This window comes from Tiliqua scincoides, chromosome 1, assembly GCF_035046505.1.
Source record: "Tiliqua scincoides isolate rTilSci1 chromosome 1, rTilSci1.hap2, whole genome shotgun sequence".
Taxonomy (NCBI): domain Eukaryota; kingdom Metazoa; phylum Chordata; class Lepidosauria; order Squamata; family Scincidae; genus Tiliqua; species Tiliqua scincoides.
This window is the reverse complement of record NC_089821.1, coordinates 196,487,493-196,513,270: the sequence shown is the minus strand read 5'-3', so window position 1 is coordinate 196,513,270 and position 25,778 is coordinate 196,487,493. Positions and strand designations below refer to the sequence as shown.

The following is a 25,778-nucleotide window of genomic DNA, read 5'->3' as shown; positions in this document are numbered from 1 at the left end:
AATTCTAATAAAGGTATAGGAAACATTGTTTGCTCACATATTTAGTTGTAGAGAGAAGAAGCAATATTCCACCATGTTTATTTCATATAAAGATTTGAACAGTGATTTCATGTACATTCTGTAAAGACAAAGGTCCTTTGCCAATCTGCCTCTTGCATGGAGCTTACAGCATGCACATCTGTTTGTCAACCTCAGACTGCGATCTCACACTACCTGTGTGAACCCCAATCTGGTATATGATGGCAACTTTACTAGAGAACCTAACCATTTGCAAGGAGGGCCAGATTTTTCCAGCTCTTGGACTTATGTCTGAGGATTATAGCAGCCCCTGAAAATACAGACTTTGTCTTCCACTATCTTAAATCATTTTGCCTCAGGGTTTAATGCTCTGTGTTGCTTACAATGATGTAAGTGACTGCCCAATTCTTTCCCCTGCCACATTATAGCATAACGCCACACCAACGGAGCATACACTGTATTCTGTGGTGGTGGTGGGTATGATTGGACAGTCTATAGGAGATAAGTAAAAATATTTCACTTGCTCCCCAGTATGCTGCCCAAGTGCTGGCACAAGTCTGAGGAGAGCCAGGGGGGAGGGACAGGAGGAAAAATGGGGAATAAGAACTAGCATGATCAATTGCCACAGGATTAACCCCCTCCGTCTCCTGACAGGCAAAGGCAAGGAGGCAGGCTGCCTAAAGGTAGTTATTACTAGGGTTACCAGATACAATGAAGAACAAGTGCCTATACCAGTGGTATTCAAACCGGGGCGTCGCGACACCCCAGCCTGAGGGTCCTGGTCCCTTTCCCCTTAAGGGGCGGGGGCAGCCAGGAGGCAGTGGCGCGATCCCCAGGGTCGTGCTGCTCCAGGGGGGCTGCAGGGGCTTGGTGCACTTGCCCAAGCCCCCTGCAGCCCCCTGGGGGTGTGGGGAGCCCTGTGCGACCTTCGGCAGGGCTCCCCGGGTCAGGGAAGGTGACAGAGGAGCGATCGCGCCCCGCTCCACTAAACTGGAAGTTGTGCATGATCGCTCCACATTCCCTTTTGACCAGGCTGCAGGAACTGGGATGCACCCTCCAGTCCCTGCAGCAGCCGTCCCTGGCTGTGGGGAGCCTGGCTCCTCAGGTCAGGGAAAGTGAGAGTGGGGCAATCGTGCTCCGCTCCCTGTTTTGCGGAGGCAGAGCACCATCGCCCCACTCTCATTCCCTGACCCAAGGAGCCCTACAGGGATGGCTGCTGCAGGGACTGGAGGGTGCACCCCAGTTCCTGCAGCCCGGTCAAAAGGGGAAGTGGGGCGATCGCGCACCACTTCTGGTTTAGCAGAGCGGGGCACGATCACTCCGCTGTCACCTTCCCTGACCCGGGGAGCCCTGTCAAAGGTCGCACAGGGCTTCCTGCATCCCCTGGCGGCTGCAGGGGGCTTGGGCAAGTGCACCAAACCCCTGCAGCCCCCTGAGCAGCGTAATCCTGGAGATCGTGCCGCTGCCTCCCCCCTGCCCCCACAATGACTTACTACGGGATTCAAATTCCCTGCAAGTTTGAAAACCACAGGCCTATACCTTTAACCATAGTATAGAAGAAAGAATTTTGGTAGGTGCAACTCAATATGTAAGGGTTTAAAAAGGTTAAAGGTATAGGTACTCTTTCCTACTTTGTAGCTGGTAACCCTAGTTATAACTCCCCATTCACACATATGAACTGGAGTCAGATTTAGCAATTATTTAGAGTAAATGATTCACTTACTCAATAAGTAACAGTGGTCACAATCCTATGTAGACTTTCCTGGAAGTAAGCATAATTGAACACATTAGGATTTACTTCTTTGTAGACATGCATAGGATTGTAGAACTGCATTCAGTAGGCCTTCCTCAAAGGCTACAATCCTGTGCACACCTTCCTGTGAGTAGACCCAACTGAGCACAATCCTATGCATGTTCTACTTGCTATAAACATGCGTAGGATTGCATTACATCCTACCTTCTGTAGGAGTTCTCACTTGAAGGTGAACCAAAAGAGTTCACAGCTTATCACTACTATTGCAAAATAAATTACAGATAGCTTCTTGCAAAATACATGGATAGCTGAACTTTGAATTTCATAATTTTGTGGCATGGAATCTTTCAGTCACAATAGAATGCAACCCTCTAATGAATACTGATTTTCTGAAGAATAGGAAACAGATGTTGTATGCCAGGAAAACTACAGCCAGGAAAAAAAGAATAAGGGCCAGCCCTGGATTATTTATGACTATGTGATTACCACTGTGACATCCACTTGACAGCATATGAGACCTCTGAAAACCAATGGTTCCACCTCAAAAAGAAATTGTTATAAAAATGAAAAAGGGGGAGACTGTTCATAACTGGCCATTGAGAAAGGAAATCACTGTGAGAAATAATAATAAATATTATTATTGATTAGTTTTCCCCTGGTTCTCCTTGCTCTTGAAATATTCCAGCCACGTTTGCTGACAAATTAAGTTCTATTGAGTTTGATGGAACTTACTTCCTGGTAACCATGCTTAGGACTGCAATTCAAATGAACTGTAGATGTCCATTCAGTGTGAGGCTGAGTGATGAAAAACCGCAAATATTTAGAAATATACTAAGGGTCAAGGGCATCCTTGTTTTCTATAGTGAAAAGTAGAATCAGCCCAAGACCTCCTGTGGCACTGCGCCACATGTTCCCCTTAACTGGTAATGTGCCAACCTCTGCTTCCTCCACTTCTTGGATTGGGAAAAGGAGACTGTGACCCAGCATTCTTCTCCCTTCCACACTTCCTCCTTTGCTTCATCCCCCTCTACTTTTTCCAATCCAGGGAGAGATAGGAGGAAGAGGAATAGTGGAGGCAAGTGGCAGCCCTATTCAACTTTCCAGCACCTGTGCAACAGCAATGCAGCCCTGGGGTAAGGGAACAAATGTTCCCAAACCTTAAGGAGGCCTCTGTGACTGCACCCCCAACACAGGAAGCAGTGCATACCCCTTTGGCACAGCAGCACCTGCACTGGAAAATTGGATAGGATTGGGTTGCAAGTGGGTAGAGTTAAGCCTTCCCAATCTGCTGCCTCATGAATGGACCATACCTGAGTAGACCTTTCTGCCAAGGACTGGAATATTAACCTTGGCATGGGCTTTTGGAGCAAAATGCCATGGAAACTTGCAGCACATGCTGTGTGTGCCTCTGTTCAGTGGGCCTTAGAGCCCAATCCTATGCCTGTCTACTCAGAAGTAAGGCCCATTACAATCAATGGTGCTTACTCCCAGGACAGTGTGGATAGGATTGCAGCCTTACTTCCCCATAAATATGAAGAGAATTGCAGACTTCCTATCTGTAAAAACTATGTTGTAAAATACAGTACAGCTAATTTCAGGTGGGTCCCCATTCATTTCAATATTTTATTTTTAAAATATTAGACTTGATGCTACCATGCTAACTGCATTTGGGGAAATGTTACAGACATTTATCTGTAACCAGCTTTATCTCTCCTTTCCTCCAGACTCCAGGGTGGCGGTTGAGGGCCTGGAGCGCTGTCTGGAAGCAGTGAGGATCTGGATGGGGGCTAACAAGCTGAAATTAAATCCGGATAAGACAGAGGCTCTCCTGGTTCGGAAATCCTCGATGCAGGTGCTGGATTATCAGCTTGCTCTGAATGGGGTTGCACTCCCTCTGAAGGAGCAGGTCCGCAGCTTGGGAGTCCACCTGGACTCGCAGCTGCTCCTGGATTCCCAGGTGGCGGCTGTGGCTAGGGGGGCCTTTGCTCAGCTTCGGCTGGTGCGCCAGCTGCGACCGTACTTGGATCGTGCAGACCTGGCCACGGTGATCCATGCTACAGTGACATCGAGGTTAGATTATTGTAACGCGCTTTATGTGGGGCTGCCCCTGAAGACGGTTCGGAAACTGCAATTAGTGCAGAATGTGGCAGCCCGTGTGGTCACTGGAGGTAGGCGGTTCGACTCTGTCAGCCCGCTTCTCCGGGGGCTACATTGGCTGCCCATTCGTTTCCGGGCCCAATTCAAGGTGCTGGTTTTGACCTTTAAAGCCCTATACTGCTCTGGGCCAGGTTATCTTAGAGATCGCCTACTCCCGTACAATCCGGCTCGTCCTCTCAGGTCATCAGAGAAGGCCTTTTTACAAGTGCCGCCGCCTAAGGAGGTATGTGGGGCGGCGGCAAGAAATAGGGCCTTCTCAGTAGTGGCACCAACATTGTGGAACTCCCTTCCCCTTGACTTGAGAATGGCTCCCTCTCTTGAGACCTTTTGGCGAGGCCTGAAGACCTTGTTGTTTAACCAAGCCTTCTGACGTTATGGCCTTTTTAACATCTTTTATATATCTTTTAGTTGCTTTTTTACAGGCCCGATTCCTCTAAGAACTGCTGTTTTATGCTCTTTTATTCTGACTCTTCTGACTACTGTTTTTATGGGTTCTGCTAATGTGTTTTTTAATATGTTTTTATCTGTTTGTGAAATTATGTTTTAATCTGTTTTATATGTTGTCAGCTGCCCTGGGTCCCTTTTTGGGAGAAGGGCGGGATAAAAATAAAGTTTTATTATTATTATTATTATGTACTTTTAACAAGCTACTTTGTATAATCTTTTAACAATGATAGTAAATGGGACATTCCTGGGTAAGTGTGGGTAGGATTGTAGCCTAGGAATGTTAAAAATTTTCCTGCTTGATGATAGCATTTCTGGTCATGACATCACTTCTGACAGGTCCTGACAGATTCTCATTCTAAAAAGTGGGTCCCGATGCTAAATGTGTGAGAACCACTGTAGTACAGTACTACAACTTGAGAAGACATAATAGGGGAGCAGCAGCCATAACAGGCAGTGTGAGACTTATGTGGCTTTTGCTCCATGCAAAGTGACTTAAGAACATAAGAAGAGCCCTGCTGGATCAGGCCAAAGGCCCATCTAGTTCAGCTTCCTGTGTCTCACAGTGGCCCACCAAATGCTTCGGGGAGCGCACAAGACAGCAAGACACAACCTGTGTCATGGTGCCCTCCCCTGCATCTGGCATTCTGAGGTAGCTTACTTCTAAAATCAGGAGCTTGCACATACCTACCATGACTTGTACCCATGATGAACTTTTCCTCCACAAATGTATCCAATCCCCTCTTCAAGGCATGGAGGGGAGATGACACCACTTCCTGTGGCAAGGAGGTCCACAGACTAATTACTTTCCACAGACTAATTACCCAGTTCTTTACTGGGTAAAGAACTATTTTCTTGTGTCTGTCCTAACACTCAACTTTAGTGGATGTCCCTCTTGTTGAGGCTTCCTCCAGAGGCCTCTTTGCAGCATCTTGTCCAGCCCCTACTGAACTAGCCCTTCCCAGCCCCTGCTGCCTGCAAGACCTTTGCCTAGCTGCTGTGGAAGCCAGCTGCGTGTGGTGTGGCGAGCAAGGTGAAAGCCTCGTCTTGCGGCCCTCCTCAAACTGACCACCACATCCTGAAGCGTGTTGGCGCGGTCTGCGCGCGCCTAGGCGACTTTATTTGGCGCGTGTGATCTCTGAGGGGGGTGGGTGGGGTTGGACTCCTTACAGCAGACACGTCAGTTTCCTTGCCCGGGTCTGGCAAAAGCCAGGCAAGGAAAGGAGGCGTCTGCTCTGTCAGCGAGTGGTTGGAATGACCCCTTTCCAGCGGGGCGCTCTGTCAGGCGCATGCACGTTGCACACACCCTTTCCCACAACTGCTGTGCGCAGCGGGTCCCTTTCCAGCCGCCCTGGCCTGCGGTCCCCCCTGCCCTAGAGGAGCTTTGCCATAGGCCGGCTGGGGATGTCAATCTTGGGACTCTTCCCCCCTCCCCAGCTTTGGGAACTGACGCAGGGGCTGTGGAGCCCGGGCTCCCTCTCCATCCGCGCGCGCTGGCCGGGAGGCGCGCCAGAGCAGCGATGCTGCGGTTGCGCCATCTGTCAGGAGCCTGGGTGGCGGTGGTGGGAGGGGAGGAGACAGGCTGAGGCTGCTTCTCGCCTGGCTCTGTCTTGGGCAGGGGAGGAAGCGGAGCCCATCTTCCTCCGGACCGCGCTGCAGGCAGCCCACGCGCCAGACAAAGCTGCGCCGCCTCGGAGCGGAGCAGGGACTTCGGCGTCCGCCCACTCCCTTCTTCCGCTGTTACTGCCATCCCTGCGTTCGTAACAAGCAGCAGGGTTCGGTCGGGGGCGCGGCAGCAGGGCGCGCGAGGAAGCTTTCTCTGGAGAGGGGGGAAGCTCTCCCACCGCCGCAAGACCCTGCAGTGAGCCAGGGGGGGCGTTGCTGCAGGCGCTTCAGGTAAGAGAGCAGGAGGCGCGGAGGCAGGCGCCTGCTTTTGTGCAGCCGGGCTGGCTTGGAGGCTACGGTGGGGTGACCCTTTCGCGCGGAAGTGCCCCTGGCAGCCCCTGGAATCGCCCTCTGAGTTCAGAGCCTCTCCAGGCCCTGGCTGGGTGTGCTGCGCATGGAGAGCAAAGGGGGTGAGGGGAGAAGGAAACATGGTGGGCTAGTGTTCAGGGCTGGGCCCAAAGACTTGGGAGGAGGGCGCCTATCCATCATCACCAGAAATGGTTTGCTTTGGAAGGACCACAGAATGCTGGAATGGTGCCATTCAGCATGGGCAAGGGGAGAAGGGAGCATAATTTCCATGCTCACTGTGCTTCTTGGCCATCTAGAGAAATCTGGTAGCCTATTTGCGTGTACCATGTATCCAAGAGATGGTTTGAGTGGAGCTCTGCTTGGGTAAGGTGCCCTGCGTTAGCCTCTGGCAGAAGGCTTTGGCATGAAAAGTTTTCTCATATATTCGATGACTAGGATGTTGTGTGGCCTGCTGGGAAAGAGTAGGGGGTCTCTGCAGAAGTGCTAACCCGTCCAGGCAAGATCCTGATTGCTCTTTGGGATTGGCCCTTGTTGTGACCCAGCTGGTGGCTGTGACGTTTGAAGAAGGAGCGCCTGACCCACAGCATAGTGTGGAGCGGGGCTTTCTGAAATGAGGGTTGGTTGCCGCCCCGTCATGTTCCATGGTGCTGAGATGTTCTGGAATATAAGATGTTCTTTTAAAAGAAGGGAATGCCCCTTGGAATAAGGAACATCGGATAACCCCTGCTGAGGGGAGTGCCTTGCCTTGTGAGCAGCAGATCAATTAGATAGCCTTCTGGAGCATGTTGAATGTGGAAGAGGGTGATAATGACTGCGATGATGTAATGCGCTTAATAATTGATGGTCCTCCTCACAGCTGGGTTTTCCACAGGCACATGCTGCCTTTCTCTTCCTTTTGGGCCCTTGCAACGTTTTGAAATCTGTCCAGGTCTCCACCCTCTGTAACTCACACACAGTGAGGTTTTTACTAGTTTGGAGGGGGAGGGGGCTGCGAGAGAGAACCACTGAGATTCATCCCAGGGTTTTATGTGCTGCAACTTAACTGCAAAAGGGGGGAGTGCAAGAAATAATAAATAAAATGACTCCTCCCTCCCTTGCAAATAAATCTTGCAGGATTTGTATGTGTGACAAAGAGAGCTTTCAGGGAAGAAAGCAGGAGATCCACAAAATGCCCAAGGGTGGTGAGGTCTGAAAGAGAGCTCTTTCCTCCCTTTTCTCCTTTGATTCCTGCATCTCCTCCCTGGGGCTTCTTCTTTCTCTTTGCCTCAGAAGAGACCACTGATCCGCATTTCAGTTCCTTTCCAGGCGCATTTGGATGAGCGAAGCATTCCAGACACCACACTGTGGGTTTCAGCATCTTGCTGCATCTGTACAATGTGTATCTAAGCCAACTCTCCTTTTAAAACATTAAATCTGCTTTGTGATGCATTAAGCATTTGTCTTTTCATGTAGATTTTTCAATTTGAAATGGGGAAAGTCTGCTTTCTTCTATACAAAAATTGAAAATGGAACAGGGTCTTCATTTAGCAGCTATAGTAGATGAGGGGAAATCAGGAGAACATTAAAAGACAGTGTTGTTTAAATGCAAGGATGCACCCAGCTGTGTGTCTCTCCTCTCTTCTCCCTCCCTCCAATTTCTGTGATGCATTCTAATCCTCAGAAGTGGGGACAGAGTGTGTTTGTAAGGCATGCACAGTGACTGAACATTTTCCTCAGGAGACCTTGTCACTTTCCTGTCTGTATGCATCTTTCGCACTACATCTTGCACCACCTAAGCAGCTTTGTAGTTCTTTTAAACACACTCTTCTCATGAGAGCTCTGAGAGGATTAAAAACAATGATTGGGTCCTTTTGCACATGTTCGCAGATGGTTTGTTAGGATGTTAGATACTGAAGGTGAATGGTAAAAATAAAGTGTCTTGCTTTTACAGTTTTATTAAGTGATTTTGGTGATGGAAAAATAGATTATTAATGCATTATTCAATTATCAGTCAAAATGTAGCAAAATTAATCATTTTAAGTCCCATTAATTTATCTAGGAGACCATGAATCAATTTTCTCAAAATAGAGAGGGCTGAGGTCCAAATGTCACATTGACTGTGATGAACATAGATCTTCTCCATTCACATATTAAGCAGGGGATGCGGATCCTGTGTTATGAGGCAACCGTACATGCTCCTGTGACTACTCTTCTCATAGTGACCCACTCATGTCACAGACAAACCGTGCTCCACTGTTGAGCAGCTACACTTCCCCTAAGTGGAATGTGAGGAGGGAAGTGGTAGTGGACAAAATGGTTCAGAGCTCCTCATGCATGTGCTGCTTTTCCTTTTTAAATTAAACCTTTGTCCCTCCACGTGCATGTGCACACACTCTTTTCACATAATTAGGCTGGAACTGGAGTTAAAGGTATGAATCTGCCAATATCACATGAGTTTCAGCCTCAAGGATCTGTCTCTGTCAGGATGGTCTCCATTCATTTTATCATTAAAATGACTATACAAAGTGTTCCAGCAGATGTAACTGTTGTTAGTACAGTTGGTTTGTTGCAATAAGTTTCTAACATTGCAAGATTTAATATATTTTTCACATTTTTGTACTGCCCTTCCTCCATGGAGCTCGGGGTAGTGTACCTACAGCCCAATCCTATGTATACTTTCCTGGGAGTAAACCCCATTGACTGCAATGGAACTTACTTCTGAGTAGACATGCATAGGATTGGGCTTTTAGTTCCCTCTTTTAAAAACGACTTTAGAGCTTGAGGATCACAAGCAAATGGAACGGTGACTTTATTTGGGTTGATAATGTTCAAAATACCAGATGCAAGTTTTTAAGGCACATAGGACTATCTCTCATTCTTTTCGCTCAGGCAGTAGTGTGGTGTTGGGTACCCAGAGCTTGATGATGCAACGATGCTACATTACTGTGTTCAGGAATCTAAAGAGACATAATTAAGCAAGATATTTAATCAAAGTTTAAATCAAATCTGTTGAATTTCCAGTCCTACACAAGAGGAAATCAAATGAACAACCCAGTCTATCATTGTCTGGTATGTGAAACAGCTGCCACAGCATCTTATGTGAGATAACTGAAACAAAGCTGAATAACTTTGCTGAGCTTGCAGTTTAAAAGAAGCACCTAGGAGTTGCAATGCTGTGCTGGTGTTGGTGATATTTATGGAATGGTATACAGAGCTGAAGTTGGATCTGGCTTTCCCCCAGTGCTTCCTTTGTAAATCTCCTGTGCCATGTAGTGGTTTCTTCTCTCCTCTAGAATTATAGTGCTAAAGATGGCTGCTACCTTTTTAAACGCAAAGGGAAAGCCCGGCTTCTAGTACTGTATTGTGGAAAGGGACTTTCTTGTACCTCACTGAGAACCATGAACACAAATCTATGCTCTTTTATTTCTGAACAGCAGAACATAGAACTCAACTCTTAATAAGATCAGAATACATGTTTTTGAATATTGTTCTGATATGCTTTTGGAAATTGCTCAGCTGAAAATGGGTATGAATTAAAATGAACCAGAAAAGGTAGAATTTGACATTTTTACCATAGTTCTTCTTCCATATGACCTGTTAATTTACTGTTACCTGAACAAATTCCATTTTCAACTCCAGCTGTCTTTTACGCATGCAGTTTATATTTTTTGAACATTCAGGTACCTTTTAATAATTCAGAAAGGAAAATAAAGTGTATCAGTATTTAAGAACATAAGAACAGCCCCACTGGTTCAGGCCACAGGCCCATCTAGTCCAGCTCCCTGTATCTCACAGGGACCCACCAAATGCCCCAGGGAGCACACCAGATAACAAGAGACTTCATCCTGGTGCCCTCCCTTGCATCTGGCATTCTGACATAGCCCATTCCTAAAATCAGGAGGTTGTACATACACATACACATGGCTTGTAACTCGTAATGGATTTTTCCTCCAGAAACTTGTCCAATCCCCTTTTTAAAGGCATCCAGGCCAGACGCCGTCACCACATCCTGTGGCAAGGAGTTCCACAGACCAACCGCACGCTGAGTAAAGCAATATTTTCTTTTGTCTGTTCTAACTCTCCCAACACTCAATTTTAGTGGATGTCCCCTGGTTCCGGTATTATGTGAGAGGTAAAGAGCATCTCTCTATCCACTCTGTCCATCCCCTGCATAATTTTGTATGTCTCAATCATGTCCCCCCTCAAGCGTCTCTTTTCTAGGCTGAAGAGGCCCAAACGCCGTAGCCTTTCCTCATAAGGAAGGTGCCCCAGCCCTGTAATCATCTTAGTCTTTTGCCCTTTTCCATTCCACTATGTCTTTTTTGAGGTGCGGTGACCAGAACTGGACACAATACTCCAGTTGTGCCCTTACCATTGATTTGTACAACAGCATTATAATATTAGCCGTTTTGTTCTCAATACCTTTTCTAATGATCCCAAGCATAGAATTGGCCTTCTTTACTGCTGCCACACATTGAGTCGACACTTTCATCGACCTGTCCACCACCACCCCAAGATCTCTCTCCTGATCTGTCACAGACAGCTCAGAACCCATCAGCCTCTATGTGAAGTTTTGATTTTTTGCCCCAATGTGTATGACCTTACACTTACTGACATTGAAACACATCTGCCATTTTGCTGCCCATTCTGCCAGTCTGGAGAGATCCTTCTGGAGCTCCTCACAATCACTTCTGGTCTTCACCACTTGGAAAAGTTTGGTGTCGTCTGCAAACTTAGCCACCTCACTGCTCAACCCTGTCTCCAGGTCATTTATGAAGAGGTTGAAAAGCACCGGTCCCAGGACAGATCCTTGGGGCACACCGCTTTTCACTTCTCTCCATTGTGATAATTGCCCATTGACACCCACTCTCTGTTTTCTGGCCTTCAACCAGTTCTCAATCCAGGAGAGGACCTGCCCTCTAATTCCCTGACTGTGGAGTTTTTTTAGTAGCCTATAATGAGGGACCGTGTCAAACGCCTTCTGAAAGTCCACATACATAATGTCCACGGGTTCTCCCACATCCACATGCCTGTTGACCTTTTCAAAGAATTCTATAAGGTTTGTGAGGCAAAACTTACCCTTACAGAAGCCATGCTGACTCTCCCTCAGCAAGTCCTGTTCGTCTATGTGTTTTGAGATTCTATCTTTGATGAGGCTGTCCACCATCTTACCGGGTACAGATGTTAGGCTGACCGGCCTATAGTTTCCTGGGTCCCCCCTCTTTCCCTTTTTAAAGATAGGTGTGACATTTGCTATCCTCCAATCTTCTGGCACCGTGGCCATTTTGAGGGACAAGTTGCATATCTTAGTCAAGAGATCAACAACTTCATTCTTCAATTCCTTAATAACTCTTGGGTGGATGCCATCAGGGCCCGGTGACTTATTGATCTTTAATTTATCAATGAGGTCTGAAACATCTTCCATACATCAATGCCATACTGGTACAGTCCTCTCAGTAACATAAGTGCAACATTTCCCAGAAACAACCCCCCATCTGTGGGAAAACCTCAGACATCCTCATTGTCCATGGAGCAGCATCTTGACATTAGTGTATTATTGGAGTGTAGCATCTAAGGAACCAATTGCCACATCTACACAGCCCCAGTGTGGTGGTCAGAGAAGTGGCACCAAGGTAAACTGAACAGATCAAATGAGTGGCTACCTCTGGGGTGTTGCCTCCCCTGGCGCCCCCCCCCCCAGAATGAGTAACACAGCATCAGTCAGGACAGCGCTGTCTAAGGACTTCTCACACAGAGAGAGTAAGGGTTTGCTTTCCTGTGACTGAGTTCAGCAGCTAGCAGCAACTTTTGTGCCAAGGGAGGGATGAGGCCTTTCTACTGGTGGAGTTGTGGTATCCAAGTTGCATCGGTGTGGTGTTGCACCTGTATTTGTGGACATATGCTGGGATATTTTGAGAATAGTATTGGGCTGTAGGAATAGCTTTTTTTTACAGACCATCAACTGCAAAGCATTTATGTCTGAAACTATTATGTACTTTCAATTCGGACATATAATTCGTAAGACTCCAATTGGTTTGTGCTACCACCTGACAGAGCAGGAAATGACAGTTTGTTTAATGAAAAATCCAAATTTGGAATCTGTTTTCAAATGAACAAATAGTAGGCCTTGTGAAATTGAAGATGCCTACTGGATTTTTCAAAGACACAAATGCTAGGCTTTGCATGTGAACATTTCTGTTTGCTGAGTTTGCCAACAAAGGAGTTATCTGCTAAAACAGATGTTTGCTAAGTATAAAACTGAATTTGCAGTTATGGTATGCTTTAATAGGAAACAGTTATACTCCCTAAGGAGCCTGAGTGATGTTAACCAACTGGTGCATGTGGATAATATAAATATAAATATATAAAAATATAGGTGAAGTAATTTGAGAAGGGACTTGGGGGGCCAATAACTCTGTGAGCTTCATTAGGATGAACACTGTAATCATAGGCATGATATGATTTGCAGTGGATTTATGGTCTAATAAAAATGCAGTTGGACAAGTTAAAACTGCCCACTGTCTCCAAGAGTGTGCCTCACATTACAGTATTTTTAGTCATTACAATTAGGGATTTAACTGATGCTTCTTGGAATACTAGTTTGTTTGCTTTAACATAACATTACCATGTTATTCTACCATGTTTTCTTTCCGCTTGTCAGTCCTCTAAAATAAAGTGTTTGAAAAGTTTAATACAAGTATAGTTCATAGTACTGCACCAGCAAGGAACAATTACTTGCTTTGTGGTAATGTTGGCATGTATTGCTCTGCTCTTAAGGAAGCATTAATGGTGGACCACAAGCTTCAAAAGAAAGAACTCACACTCCTCTGTGCCACATAGGAATAATTTGATTCTTTGGTATGAATCTAGGACACTGAAGTTATTTATAGTCCCAGTGTGTATCTGGTAAGTCGAGACTATATTTGTAAAACTTGCATATAGCAGCTCAGCAGTTTAACTAGAAACCAAGTATTTCTCAGACATGATATGTGCAGTCCTGAACAACTATCAAGGGAGTTGCAGGCCTAAGACATTTTTTTCTGGTTGGGTAAGATTTTTTTAGAAGTTAAAATAATCTTGCATGAAAAGGAGTGTCAAACTAATAACAAAAGAAGAACTTGCCTGGACCAACATTCTATCTAACCCAGCATCCTCTTGCCTCTAGAGGTATTCTTCCTTGTTGTTTGTCCCCAATATCTGCATGCTACCTCAGTTAAATAGCGTCTCCACATTCAATCCTACCTAATAGCTATTGACAGACCTGTTCTCCATGAATTTGCCGAATCCTTTTGAAAAGTCATCCCTGGAGGCTTGTACATGGCTTACGTTCCTTGCATGGCTATTATCCCTCCATGTAAGATAACTGCATATAATATCATGTGATTAGTGTCTCATTTACTATACAGACGGTATGCTTCCAAATCTAACATGGTATATTACAGTAAGGGTGCCGGTACAGCTCCTGATCTGTGCTGGTACAACCCAGTTGCAGTGGCCTGTGCAGTATCCAGCACAGGGCAGGAGACTGCTGGAGATCACCTTGGGGTAAGGTGATACTTTTCCCTTTACTGTGTAGCACCCAACTTGCCTTATGTGGCTTCTCAGATCTGCACCAGCTATTTAGCTGGCACAGATTCAAGCATTCCATGTAGGGCTCTGAGGCTTGGGAGTGGGGTTTAGGATATGGTGTGTGCTGCCACCACCAATCCTTGCCCCTGCTGGGCCTGATGCTCCCCCTGCCCAAAAACAGCCCCCTCAATGCCTTCTCACCATCCTCTGTCACTCCCTGCACCACTCAGCACAAACCCACCTGACCTGCCTCTGCTGGCATAAGCATGGAATCTGGTACCGGCAGGCCAGTACATGTTCTTGTGCCAGTGTGGCCAGCTCTTGAATCAACACAAATGTGCTTTACGGCATGTTTGTGACACTTGGGAGCTGGTAAAGGGGGCTTCTGTCAGTTCAAGTGGACTATAGAATTGGGCCGAAAGTTGTAGTTTCCTGTTTGGAATCTGAAGAGGGAGAATTTTAAAGGAAATTTTAAAGGAAACAGAAAGTGTCAGTGAAATCCTTTGGTGACTAACAAGAAAGCTTGCAGATGGAAAAGCAAGCTCTGCATTCTAGTATTCTAGCCAACAGTATTTCACTAAGATGTGATTGCTTACTTAGGGCATCAAACCTTAAGATGTCAACCTGTTGTTGGTTGCCAGTCTTGAGCAGCACGGAGTGGCTGCAAGCTGCTCTGCTCTCCTCGGACTTGTGCCACCTCAGAAGGAGGTGGAGTCCGAGGAGACCCATAGGGGTTGCAGTGGCAGGGGAAGAGTTTCTTCTTACCTCTGGCTGAGCCACTTTGGCACCCTATCCTGTGCTGGATACAGTACAAGCCTCTTGACCTGCCTGTTCCAGCGCCAGACAGGATTGCACTATTAACCTTGCGTTTACATCTCCTGCAACTAGTGAGATCCTAAAGGGCTCTTCTGTGGCTAAATTTTACTCTAAAACAGTGGTTCTCACTCCTTTAGCACCAGGACCCACTTTTTAAAATGAGAATCTATCAGAACCCACTGGGAGTGATGTCATGACCGGAAGTGACATCATCAAACTGGAAAAATTTTAACAATCCTAGGCTACAATCCTACCCACACTTAACCAGGAGTAAGTCCCATTTCCTATCATTATTAAAAGAATCTGCATGGTAGCTTGTTAAAAATACAGGTCTGTAACATTTCCCTATATGCAGTTACATATCATGGTAGCATCAAGTCTAATATATTGAAAATAAAATATTGAAATGATTGGGGACCCACTTGAAATTGGCTTGCAACCCACCTAGTGGGTCCCAACCTACAGTTTGAAAAACACTGCTCTAAAATGTAATCCTTGCACTGAAAAGATTTGACTGCAGAAAAGCTTCTAAGGTCACTTGTGAAACTAACTCAATAGTCCTAGGCAATTGTTTGTTACAATGTGCATACATACATTAAATTCTTCTGGTAATTAACACTTGAGGCAAGAATACCTGACATACTTTTGTTCATATCTTGAGTAATCCAAGAATAGTATTGGAATAACTTTATCCGAAAGCCGGCTTCTTACTGCAAGAAGGAATAACTATCCTAGGGATAAAACCAATGCAACCATTTGTTGGAGGTGCATCACATGCATTTTTAATCTCAAAAAATCTTCTGTTCAAGAGCATCTTCTGCTTTCAGAGCTGTATGACATGACAGCTTTATGTCAGACCTTTTTTCTGTAAAAACAAACATTTGGAAAGACCTTCTCTTAAAAAAATAGAACTTCCTTTTCATTCCTTTTCTAATATAGGGGGAAAAAAATCTTCTGGAGTTATTCTTCATCCATATCCTTCTAAATATATGTTTTTAACGGTAGAGCATAGTTTATAATTGGTGCTTTCTTTCAGTCTTTTGTATTAGTAATATACAAAAGAAAACCTAATATTTCTAATGCAAACTTTTAAGGAACCTTCTTACAACTTTGTTCCAGCCAACTACATATTGTCCACTCTGATTGGAAGCAGCTCTCTTGGCATGGAACAGCATGCTTGCAGCAGTGTTACCTGGAGATTACCTTTTTGAATTTAACTATTTTTTAAAAGTGTTCTGGGTCCCAGAGAAAGGCATATAAAGCATGCACACTTGTAAACAAACTTGTATGTGGTGATATGATTTCACTTGTCTGTCCTGCAGTTTCTTCAGTCCAGAATGATACTGTTATACAACATGAGCGTTTGATTCTTGAATTCTGCTTCTCTCTACATAAACCAAGATATTTACATCAGATTTGATCATTTGAGCCTGAAGGACTAAAACTTTTATTGTATTTTTTGCACACATAGCACAGGGAATGAACATTGCTGGGTGGTTTGTCTCAAGTTTCATTATGGTGAGTTGCAAGCCTGTTAGAATCACTGGAGCTTCTGTGTTTAAAGCAGGAACCATCTTTTTTTCTTTTTAGAATTTGCATGCATATTATATTTTGGAAGCACTTACTCAGTGGAAAGGTCCTGTAGGCTGGTATGTCAGGCTAAACATGCTCTGGTCAAGACATAGGAAAGTAAGAGCAAAGCCAGACATGACCACAGGAAAGAAGCTTGTGGCTGTGCTTTCAGAAAACGTGGAGAATTTTATGCTTTCACTTAAGAATCATAAATTGTCTGTTTTTCTTCAGATGAAATCTGAATTTCGGCAACTAAACGAATTTGTCCTGTTCTGTAAATGTACTCTGTGTGTCTCCTTTGCATACTGAAATAACTTACTTTAGTACAGAGAACTGCACTTAGATCCAGAGCTATTTCTCACTAAGAGCCCAATTCTAACTAACCCAGTGCTGATGTCAACAGGGCAGGTGCTGCATCCTGTGGTAAGGGAACAAAAGTTCCTTTATCTCATGGTAAGCCTCTGCGTTCCCAATGCATCTTCTCAGATCTACTCCGCCTATTTTGTCGGCATAAGTCTTTGGAGAGTAAGGAAAGGAAGAACTGGAATCCAGACACTCCCTCACTCCTCTCCCACTTCCCACTCGCATACAGTCTTACCTGGACTCCCATGGCAGCAGCAAGTTGCCAACACTTCTACCATTTGTGGCGGTGGCTCCAAAATGGCCAGCATGCTGTGCACCCTGCCGTATGGACATTGCAAAAGTAGGACTTCTGTTCCACTGTCATAAGCATTAATCCTAAGTAATGCTTAGTTGTTAATTTCTACTTGGATATGGATTCCGTCTTTTAAAAAATAACAAAAAAAAACTTTATATATATACATACATACATATATACACACATACACACAAGGTAAGTATACAGTGCATAAAAGGATATGAATTGTTTGACACATGGTCAAAAAACAAAGAAGATTAATAGTGCAGTGATAAATATTGATAGCCAGAATAAAATGCAGAAAGTTATTCTGCATTAGAAAGATTATGTTAAACAGGACTGGGTCACTGTAAAATATTTATCACTGTTGGCTAGCAAATGGCCAGGAAGACCTCCATGTTCATTAACAAAGTAAAATAAAAGGATGTCATGTTTTACAGGCACAAGTTGAAGATGGTACAATGTGTTTTAAATTTTTCTTATGTTATATACAAAAGCACCAAAAAAATAAAAAAAGAACGGAGCCCCTGAGAACACCTGAGTGAGGTATTCTCAGCCTATGCTGGGTTTATGTACTTTATATTTTGGAATCTGTATCTGAATGCAAACTATGAAGTGAGAAATTTACTTTCTGGTGGAATGTTATTCTGGGGAAGCTTAAGGACCTTAACATAGTGTCCATAGACTCCTTTTTCTAATATTTCAGTGACTCATCTTCAGTTTCCTGCTAGGTAATCTTCTAGACAGTAGGGTACGGAGAAGGGAGAGAGGGGTAGTGTTCATGCAGGTGAGAGCTGAAGGGCAACATCCCTGTGGGTGAGAGCAAAATTGTGATTACTTTCCTGGAAAAATTACATTAGGGTTTTCTGCTAAGCATGGCTCAGGATCAGGTGCAGTCGAAGGGGACTAGTGCTCTTTGATGTCACCTGTAGCAGGAGTGATGATGTTGGCAGGGATGCTCAGACTCATGCCTTTGAAGCTTTTTTAAAGGATTTGAGCTGAAACACCAGGCTCAGCAGGAGACAAATTGAGAAATTTGCTTAGGGCCCTGTGTTAATACTTAGGAAACTATCTCTCAGAAGGTCCTTATGCAAGGCAGTATGTAGCTCAGTATGTACGTTAAGACTACAATCCTATGTACATTTATATGGAAGTAAGACCTGTTGATCACAATGGGGCCTTGCAGAACAGTACCCTTTGATGAAAAGCTGTTGATTGGAATAAAAAATTGACCATCCCAACATTTTGCATGTGAACAGGGGCAGCACAACACAGAATGCTGCTCATTCTGTCATAGGTTCGTCCCCCTGTGCTACAAAAAAGACACCAAAGTCCTTACTATGCTTTGTATGCTGTTTTCAAGACCAGATGCCCTGCTCTTCTGGGCTTATTTACCAGGACAACATGAACAAAGGAGTGCAAGGGTATGTAAAAGAGGGGAATGATTTATTGATTTATTACGTAAACTACTTCGGTTGAAAAGTATGTATTTTCAAAGTATGTAAAAGAAGTATTCTCAATCTGCTTCTTGCTTGAGTGAGTAGGAAGCCGATTATTACAGTCTGTATCGGTTGTGGGTAGGAGTTGGTGGGAGTGGCAGCGGTGGCAGCAGACATGGGATGAAAGGAACCCCAAATCTGCAGACCCCTTGCAAACTTCCACTGATGCTGCTCACATTGGCCTGCTTCATGCATGGGCCAACCCTGCACATGAGCTTCTCTAGTTCCCAGCCATGAGATATAGATGGTGTGAAGTTGTATCCAGTAACACCTGAATCTGCAGTCACTCGAGTGAATGAGATTTACTCAAGTTCAACCAATTTATTTCAAAGGTATCTGCCTGTTATGTATTGTCTCTTTGCTTGACACACTGTGGCCTGGACTGTGAAGGTCGTCTGGTAAGTAGGTGTGGTGCATGGTCTGGTCTTGGGCAGAGGCAAAGAACAGCCCTGCTGGATCAAGCCATAGGCCCATCTAGTCCACCTTCCTGTATCGCACACTGTCCCACCGATTGCTCCAGGGAGCACACAAGACAACAAGAGACCTGCATCCTGGTGCCCTCCCTTGCATTTGGCATTCTGACGTAGCCCATTTCTAAAATCAGGAGGTTGCACATACGCATCATGGCTTGTAACCCGTGATGGATTTTTCCTCCAAAAATTTGTCCAACCCCCTTTTAAAGGCATCTAGACCAGATGCCATCACCACATCCTGTGGCAAGGAGTTCCGCAGACTAACTACACGCTGAGTAAATAAATATTTTCTTTTGTCTGTCCAAACTCTCCCAACGCTCAATTTTTGTTCCTTCCAGCTCGGTGATTCTGTGGTAATCATTATGATTGCATGGGTAGATGGTCAGTATTTGGGAACTGGATGGAATGAAGCTGCTATTCTGATTAAAAGTCAGGCTCAAAGGATTTCCTTTATGCTGTGAGTCACTAGAATGTATCATTTTCTAGGTTAACTAACTGTTCTAAAGCACTTGGCAACACTTTTGATGCCAATACCACTCTGCCCTTTCAGCTCAGAAAGACTTTGTGAATAGCAATTTTCTTGCCAATTTTCTGGACAATGAAGCAAGCCTGGACTGTGGGCAGGCAAGCAAGCAAACTAAGGGACACCTGATATCTTCACTCCTTCCAGCCAGCATTCTTAGCTTTCCATAAAGGGACCTTCCTTTTCCTTCCTTTTTTTTGTGATAATTACTTGCCTTGGCTGTGTTTGGCTTGAAAGAACTTAGGTGTATGAAGTCTCCTTGATGGCAACCATCTTCATGTTTGGCATCCATTTATTCAAAATAAGTGACACAAAATACTTGCTCTGCCTGGAAAAATTTAGTCATGTTTTTCATTCCAAGTATATAAAGTAACTAATTTTTTTAAATGTGTGTATATCTTGCACACATGAAATATGAAATTTCTTCAGTTAGGGAATCTGATAATTTAGACATTCTGATTATGAAGTACGGCCCAGCCTTTGACTAGAGCTTTGTAAACTGGGACTGGAGAGAATCTGTAGACATAAACAATCGCACTAGTATATGTTTTGTCAAACGCTTTAAATCCAACCCAGAAATGTAATGATTAGAGAACTATTTTAAAATGAAAGAAGTGGAAAAAAGAGGGAGTATAGGCTGGAAATGGGTGACTAAACATCGACATTTTTTGGGAGGCATTGACCAATCCAACCGGTTCTTCATAAGAGATCTACTGTGTAGCTGAAATGATTGATCTGCTGGTATACCTGCAGTAACTTTCTTACTTGGATACTGAGTTTTCTCTCCCTGTCTCTTAAACATTAGATTGTCACGACTGAAAATGTGGGTATCTGGTGTGGTGAAAATTATGATTTTCCCATATTTTTGACCTTCTGAGCCCCTAGAAGCATCTAAGAGATTTCTTAGCTTCCTAAAAAGGCTGCTGAGCATTTTTCTGGGATGTGGCCCTTTGTTCAAGCATCTTCATCTTTTCCCTTGACTTGGAAACAAAGAAACTTGAATTTGAGCCAGCAGATTGGATTATGAAGCCCTGATTCAAGAGCAAGAGATTCAGGAATGTAGGTGATCTCCAAGTGACCAGACCTACAGGTAAAGCAGGGTTTATGCCCAATGTTCGTCTAAAAAGGGAATGCAGACACGTTTTTGCATGTTGCCCAGGTCAGTCATTGGAAGCATCTGCTGTTTTGCAAAAGACTTGCAAAGGGAAAGTATTTTCATCAGGGTCTTTTTGTTTTCAGCTTGTCTTAACTTCCACCAGCCTTTGCTGCTCACCTACCCCTTTCTTCTCTTTTGGTTCATTTATCAACTTCATGTTGTTGATCCTATGCATTTTCCTTCCATCTTATTTTGATTTGTCATCTTTTCCTGGTACTGTATACCCAGATAGGAGACTGAAGTGGAAAATGGAGAAGTGGGAATAATCACAAACCTAGGCATAGTCTTCATCTTCTCTTACAGCTGGTGTGAGTTATGCTTCACATATGGATTCTAATTGATTCACTATAGCCAGTGTCAAGAAGGCATGCTCCTCTGATCAATGTGGCTAAGGTTTGTTTTTGTTTGTTTATTCCTGAGGTGTCTAGATTGTCTCACTTTACCAAACTGGATTGTGATGAGGGATTCAGTTTATTTTCACTATATATCTTTATTACTAAAGAACCTATGCTACCCTATTTATTTACTGTAGTCCTACCCCACCTTTCTCTCTGAAGGGAACCAAGGCGGCTTACAACAGTATGAGGAAATACAGTAACATAAAATCACCATTAAAAACAAATTATAATAAACCCTTCACAATTAAGAACATCATAAAAAAGCAATAAAATGTTCATACAGTAAAAAGAGCAGCAGCAGCAATCTTATTAAAGCCCCAAGCCCATAAAAACCAGATGTTAAAAAGACTAGGAACTCAAAAGGCTTGTCTAAAAAGAAATGTCTTCATAGTTTTCCAGGGAAGGAGCAGTTCGTGAATCAAGAGGGAGGGAGTTCCATAGTGTTGGTGCCACTACTGAGAAGGCCCTTTGGCATCTGTCACACTCTTACACTCTGAAGGTGACAGACCAACTGGATAATGGTGTTCCTGTGGTGTAGTAATCAACATTCATTCACTGTGCATGAAGCAGACATGGAATTGTTCTACTTTTCAAATACATATCCACAAACAAGTCCTCTGAAATTTGTAGTAAGAGGTGTGTTTTCAAACTGCATACAACTGAAGTGGAGGGATTCTATTTTTCAAAGGTTTATGTAAAGATCTTTACACCTAAAATGATGTTTAAAGGTAACTGTGCTTCTAAAACCTATATAGCTAAGTAGGAATGGTTGTGTTTTGTAGATGTGTATTTTCAAAGCTATGTTCCACACCCTCAGTTTGTAGCTGGGTCATTGTCAAGAAACTTATACGTTCACAGAACTTGCATTTTCAAAATATGCACAACTACAGGGGGATTTAAAATTTGTGAAAGTGAAATAGATACTTGTTTAATTTGAAGAGAGTAAGGGATATATTTAAGGAAACATAAGAGGGAGTAGAATGGAACTGTTTTGCAATATGCCAGCAAAGCAATCTTCACCACATTACACCCCCACTCACAGTTTTGTCATTGTGAGTGACTGTGTGGGGGAAGATTTTTTTTTTTTCCTGTGTGGGAAGATATCTGTGAATGTGGGTATAGAAAATTAAAATTTATTTACCATACTGTATTTTTATCCTGCCTTTCTTCCCCTAAGGGGATCCAAGAAAATTTATTTTTTATAAGAGCTCTTGATAGATGTTAATGAGATTAAGATTTGATTTACTGCATGAGAGCAGCAGTGAATAAAGCAGACTTGATTACAGGTTGAGACTAATTATTCATGTGGGTTCAGTTCCAAGCACTCACATGGATAACAAAAAAAGCACTATAGCAAATCAATTTAAAAAACAAAGTTTCTTTGCTCCAGTGATTTAAAAACAGCCCTTCTGACCTTTTGACTCTAAGATAAGAGTCATTAAGAACACAATCCATCAGCACTTCACTCAGCCCCTCCCTTCACCAATGCAAAATGATCACCTTTCTTTCACATGCTGGGGGGAAGGGAGGGGTCCGCAGGAGAGAGAAGGATTGATGGATTGTCAGCCTGCTACCCCCTCTCTCATTAAGGAGGCTATTGTTAAAGGACTGTTCAGTTTTTTAAACTGATTTTAAAGGAATGCATTTTTCCCCTTCTCCAGGGATCAGCATATTCCTTCTCATTTGCAGGGGCCATTTGTGTTGAGTCAAATCCGTGTATAAAAGATCTGTGTTTAAATAGGTTGAACCTGTATTAAAAGCTTTGGAATTTCCATGAACTACAGCCATTAAGTAATTATTTAATGATATATTTGAGGAAAGAGACATTTCCCAAACATTGATCATACACTGAAAATCTTTCGGGGAAGAACAAAAACACCTCAGAAGTTTTGGATGTTCACACTGTTCCCGTGATGAATTTTACTGGACAAATGTAGTAATTGCCCTGTTCCTCTGTCCGCTCAGCCTTGGACTTCTGTGCTGATATTATCAGGATTGTGAATTTTGTGGTACTGTTCTGAGAACATCCACCATCTAGAAACTGGACCAAAATACCTGTTATTGCTTCCATAGGATAGCAAGGAGCCTCTAATCTGCAGTTGTCACTGCCATGGGCTGGATAATTTTGAAGTGGTGACCCTGAAGGATGTAGGCATTACAGATTTTAGTAATCTGATCTCCCATTCAGCTTCCTATTGATTCTTAAATGCTCCTGTCTCTATTGAATCCTTTTAACTAAGAAAATATGAGACTCTGAAATCCTGCCAGTAACTTTAAGAGTTTGACCTAAATCCTTGCAACAACAAGAAGCTTAATTAAGCTAGACAGCTGGACTCTTGTCCCAGTGCTATTGCCAAATATTTTTCAGAATTCTGCAAATGTTATCCTGCCTTATTACAATGTGGATATCTGATTATAGATATCTCATTGTGTAGCATGTACAATGTTCTTAAACTTATTTGCTTTTAGTAATGTTTTTAAAGGTCTTCTGAAAGATTGCTTGAGATCAAATATAAGTAATGTGATTAATTTTATGACTGCAAATTAACCTTTGTGCTAAAATGGGTAGCATCTACAGGATCAGAAAATAAAACCAACCTCAGGAGTGTGATCTAATTCCTAGTTTTGTAGTTGGTTGTGATTCTTAAAAACCATAGTAATGTTTAACAAAGCAATATTAACATGATTACAAAAACATTGTATTTGGTTCCAGTTGAGTAAAATTTCTACTTAAAAGGTAGCTAGATGGAAAGAGAAACCCTTGGAAAGGAATCTTATCTGAATGAAGAGATTTTTCTTTGATTTGTGCTTCAGTGTGGTTCATGAATGAGAGGAACTATGCAACAAGCACTCTGTTGTTGCCAGCTTTGTTCACTTGAGCCATAGTTCCTGGCAGGCTGAAATCTGGAGCAGAATTTCTTGTCCTAACATTTGAGCATGAATGCCAGAATGAACAAAAGAAATTGTATAGGCTAAGAGAACATGATGGGAAAATGTGCTTTGTCATCACCACTTAAATCACATGCTGAACAGTGAAAACAGCCGATAGGAGGATTTATTTCTGAGATTATTTTGGAACAGCTGCTAGGACATTCATATAAGAGGCAAAACATGTAGCAATGGAGTTCTAGTTTTGCCTACAGTGTTGCATATGATCATTATGATATATTTTAAAATGTGGCTAACATCTGGGGAAGGAAACAGAACAAAATCATTTAATATTATCCGAAGGTACAGTGGTTTGACTTGGATACAGAATTGATGAGTCTCTTAGCCTGTGCCTGGATATAATGTGAACCATGATTTGTCTGAACCCAAAGTTGGCCACAATCAGTGGTGGGTTTAGGACTGAAGAATCAGGATTTGAAACCATGGTTTGAAGCATACTTGCAAACTAGTTTGTGTTGCTGTTATGTCTGAATTCACAGACCACTGACGAACCACAGAGAGCCATTGCTCTGTTTCAAGAGGGCTACTGTACCAAAATTATTAAATGTATATTATACATTTAATAATAATTAAATGTATTTGTTTATGAAACTGAGTCTTAAGCAGATGAGAGAAAAAGCCATGATTTGCTGGCAAATCATCTAAACCAGGGCTCTCCAAACTTTTTGACCTGAGGGCCACATGAAATATCTGGCGCAGTGCTGAGAGCCGGAAAAAAATTAAATATAAAATTTAAATAAATAAATTAGAGATGGAACTTAGATGAATGAATAAATGAATGAGTGGGCTCATTCACTCAGCCTCTTCAGCCCTCAGAACACCCTCCAGATGCAATCAGAGCACAGCTCTGATCATGTTCAGTCAAGTGGGCCAGAGGCTTTCAGGGGACAAGAGGCTGGCCGTGGGCTGGATAGAGGCTCACTGTGCGCCGCATCTGGCCCTCAGGCCGGGGTTTGGAGACCCCTGATCTAAACCATGATTTGCCAGCTGTACGTCTGGAGAAGTTCAGACTGTGAGTAGGTTCTTAATTATTAGCACAAGCTATGGTTTTCCAGTATGATTGAATTCGGCATTAGATGAGAATTTCTTCTATATGAGAATGGAATATGCAGAGGGGTACTAATATTGTGACACCCTAACTTAGAACAAATGTATTGTGACATTTTTGGATTACTGTCCATCAGATGTACCTGATAAATATGCAAATATGGGTGCAATCCAAACCCATGCTGGAGCAGGCAAGCCAGGAGGCTTGCGCTGCATCCAACGTGGGTTTGCAGCGAGCAGCAGCTCAACCAGAGGCAAGGGGAAGCTCTTCCCCTTACCCATGGGTAAGGGCTGCATGCCCCTAGGGGTCTCCTTGGACCTGCGCCACTTCTGGAGGTGACACAAGTCCGAGGAGAGCGGAGTGGCTTGAAGCCACTCTGCTCTCCCTGGGGCCGGAGTTTAGGATGTGGCATAACTGCTGGGTCCCAGCTCTGCCCCCGGCTCCCCACGTACCCACCCCTGGGGCCGCCCTCCCCCTGCTCAGTACCACCCCCTCCTGCCCCATCCCACGCCCCCCACAGATACCTTTGCTGCTTGTGTCGGCATGCTCGCGCCAACACAAGCGGTGGCGCGGGAGCTGCGGCGGAGGCTTCTGCCTCCGTCTGTGCGTCGGCGCATCTGAATGCGCTGATGCAACTCCCGCTCACAGAGGTGCAAATGTGTTTTACGGCATGTTTGCAACCCTCCAGGGCCACCTATACCGGCATAACTGCTGGTTAGGATTGCACCCTATGTCAATGTTCTTAATAGTGAAACCTTATAAAATACGTTAATGAGTATTAACCCTATAACA

General features: G+C 43.8%; 1 protein-coding gene across 4 annotated transcripts in view; it reads left to right on the top strand.

The window, feature by feature from the left end:
* The first annotated feature begins 5,925 nt into the window (after nucleotides 1-5,925).
* FYN (FYN proto-oncogene, Src family tyrosine kinase) overlaps nucleotides 5,926-25,778 on the top strand; it is a 161,617-nt gene continuing 141,764 nt past the window's right edge. For all 4 annotated transcript variants that reach the window (XM_066613499.1, XM_066613454.1, XM_066613482.1 and 1 more), the window contains exon 1: nucleotides 5,926-6,268. The gene's annotated coding sequence lies outside the window, so the exon portion shown is untranslated. The remainder of the gene's footprint in view (nucleotides 6,269-25,778) is intronic.